Below are 3,764 nucleotides of genomic sequence, written 5' to 3' on the forward strand. Positions count from 1 at the left end.
GCTTTTGAGAGCACAAGATTATACAAGGAGAGAATGAAGATGATACATGATAGAAATATTATTGAGCGGAATTTTAAACCTGGAGATACGGTATTGCTATACAACTCACGACTGAGGTTGTTTCCGGGCAAATTGAAATCACGATGGTTAGGTCCTTTTCGTGTGGTTGAAATTCACCCCATGGGTGCTGTAGAGATTGTTGCGAGTAATGAATCTTGCACGTTCAGAGTCAATGGGCATAGATTAAAACATTATGTGGGCATGGAGGAAGCAAAGGAAGTGTCAATGACCCATTTGATCGAGCCTCCAATTTTGAGTGTACTTTAAATATGCTTATCTACGTCGTGCTGCAATGTTAAATCAGGCGCATCATGGGAGGCAACCCATTGATCTGCTGTATTTGCCGTGCCACGACATTAACTAAGGCGTTTGTTGTGAGGCAACCCAATGTGTAGTGATTTTTAGTGTATTTAGAATTTGTATTTTTATTTTTTTTAGGTACTAACAGGTACAGGTGAATTTGGGCGAGTGATAAGTCCATCAGGCACTGAAGGGATCAACCCAGAGATAGGTGAAAAGTGGCGAGAGAGGAAAAATTTCGGAGTCAGGTCCGCGGCCGTGCTCGAACCGCGCATATGACGTTCCACACTGCCTCGCGTACATTGCCATTACCACGGCCGCGCTCAGACAACGCTCGGACCGTACGGAATGCATATCACACTGCCTCTCGTGCGTGGCCACGCTCGAACCACGGACCGACCGCGCATGTAGCTCTGTCTGCGACCTTAGTTAGCGTTATTTTATTTTATTTTATTTATTTTGTTCTTTTATTTCTAATAGTCTAATTACTATTATCACCCCCTAACCCAATATCCCCTACCTCTCTCTCTTAACTCCTATTCATGATCCCCCACCCCAAACCCTCCCTTACAAATCAAAACACACACTCCTTTAATCTCTCCCACAAGAGCTTCAACCCTTCTCCCTCTACTCCACCCTTTAACATCTTCCCCTCACATAACATACTTACAAATCCACCAGGTAAGGGCACTTGTTTACATTATTGTTGGGTTATTTGAATTCTTAGTTCTATAGTAGTTTTCTTCTTCTTTTGTAGTAGATTTCTTTAGTATTGTGCTCTAGTTACCCTAGTGGGTTTGTCGAGGTTGTAGTAGGTGCGTCTCTTGACAGGTGTGGTTAACATTGGGTTCTTTGTGGTTGGGTTTGGATTATTAATTTGTTATTTGGGGATTCCGGTGAATGGTGCACATAAAGTGTTTGTTTAAATGCCACAGTGAGTTTCGAATGTAAATTGTGACCAATTGTGCGGATGAAGTCTGAGTAACCGCCTTTGGTTCACATCTCTTGTGTTTCACTGCTGATGATCTTTATTTGAGGTAGTATGACACCCTCCAAGAAACGCCGAACCACCGGTGCTTCCTCCGGTGGCCAAGCTCGGGCTGGATATTTTCTTTGAAGATCCGGATGAAGCTAATTTGATGGTTGTGCGGAGTTTTACGCGAACCTTCCAGAACATGTGAACGGTGTTTGCACGGTGAGAAAGAAAAATGTGGACGCCTCTGTTGAGGCCATTTGGAGAGCATATCGGGTGCCCATACCTGAGCGGAGGACTACTATGAAGCCCATGGCAGACGATTCACCACGTGGGATTTGTTCTTTGAAACAATATGTGTGCCCGGCAAGGAAGTTGTGTGGATTCTACCTAGGAAGAAGTTTTATTTGGCAGCACTCACCTTTGAAGGGAAGTGTTGGCTGTATGTCATCAATAACCGCCTGCTTCCTTCTTCCAACACCACCGAAGTGAATGGTCCTAGAGCTGTATTGATCTGGTGTTTCATGAATGGCCACGATTTTGACATGGCCAAGATTATTCACGAAGAGATGTTCATTCGTTGTCCAGTGCGGCGGTATGGTTTCTTCTTCCCTTCCCTAGTCACTAGATTATGCCGCGCAGCACGTTGAGCGTGGATGGAAAAGTGAAGAGAGAAGCAAAGTTTCGGGCGGATAAAGTGACGATTGGGAAGGACCCTGTGGCACCTGCAGGTGCTAATAGTGATGATTCTGATACACCTGAGGAGGGAGATGATGAGCAGGATGAAGCGGGGGCTGAGTCGCCCACCCATGAGCAAGTTAAAGAAACCGAAGGATCGTGTGGGGTCGGTCGGATTACACGGCTGGCAGCCTTAGAGCAGGAAATGGCAGGGCTACGTACTACTGTCACAGACTTGGGGACTAGAGTTGATGCCTTGGCCACCCAAAATGCTAAACCAGAGAAGAAAATCATGGGCTGGCTGCGTGTGTTGGGGAGGGCGTGTCACTTAGACCCCGACACTGTCTCTGATCAAGACTGATCTTCTAGGGAAGTTCCTTTGCCTCGCATTACTTTCTATTTTATGACATGAGGACATGACATCTTTTTAAGTGTGGGGTAGGGGATACTTCGTTTGTATGTTGTATATATATAGGAACGTAGCTTGATTTTGGTTTTTGGTTAGATGTTTGAATGTGTGAAAATTTCAAATTTTCGACTTGTCCCGATGATGGATATCACTCGACGGGTTTCTTGAGGGTCTAAGTGGATATATATTAAAAAAAAATATTTTTCCTTTGTAGGTAGTGTATCAATTATCCCTTGGTTTTTCTATGGACCACAGTTCTTTTTCAAGGGTTTTTGTTTGAACCGGGTTAGTTAGTTTTTAATTTTTAGTTAGGTACTTGTAGGCTATGGGCTGATATGGAAGTAGGATCTCTTAATGTAATTATGCCTTGAATATAGTAGATACTTTAGTGTGATGCTTTGGCTCAGTTGTTGATTCTTATTAGAGTGCCTTAAATTGTATGTTCTTAACTTGGCTTAAGTACTCTAACTAGAGTGTTTCGATGATCCAATCTGGAGTGAGTCGTGTGCCATGTGTGTGTGAGGATTGTTGTATTCTGTGCACTACATTGGATGCGTAGAACTTGCCCCGTGTATTTGCAAAGCGAAATAGTAGTTTTGTTGAGTCTTGGAAGTGATATAGGCGTTTCTTTGTTGAGCCAGATATGTATATTTTACCTGCCTAATTGTTATGTATCATAGTTAACCCCTTTGAGCCTGTAATCCTTTTTCTTTGGCAACCACATTACAAGCCTTACCCATGTGTTTGAATTGACCATCTATTTGAACCTTTTAACCTCTCATGAGCACTTGAATTGTTATGAACATTGTAAAAGTTAAAGTGTGGGGTGGTTGGGTTGGCTTTTGAGTGGAACTAATGAGATAAGGAGAAAGTTGCATTATTTTGAAAAAGTAAGAGCCACTTGAATTGAAAAAAAAAGAGAAAAAGAAGAAAAAAAATATAGATAAGGGGTGGTTCTTGATGTAATTGGGCTTAAAGAAGTATGGGGTAATACAAATGGATGAAAAGGTGGAGTTTGGTTTGACATAAGTAGGGTCTTAAATGTTAAAATGTATGTATTAAAGTGCTCAGGGAGGTGTAGTCACTCTTATATCTAAATGTATCCTACCCGTCCCGCAGCCTACATTACAACCAAATGAAGTCCTACTTGATCCTAGACTGAATGAGCTCGATTAGTGGAGTATTACACTACGGGCAAGCCTATGGTGCATTTTTAGTGGCATATGAATGTTCCTTCTGAGAGTGAGTGAATCATTTCTATCTTGAGTTCCTAAGTATTATTATCTCGTATTGTCTGTGGAACTACTCTCGGTTGTTATGAGAGGGTACTTGATTCGTGAAAGA

Source organism: Nicotiana attenuata, chromosome 6 (genome assembly GCF_001879085.1).
Source record: "Nicotiana attenuata strain UT chromosome 6, NIATTr2, whole genome shotgun sequence".
NCBI classification, from domain to species: domain Eukaryota; kingdom Viridiplantae; phylum Streptophyta; class Magnoliopsida; order Solanales; family Solanaceae; genus Nicotiana; species Nicotiana attenuata.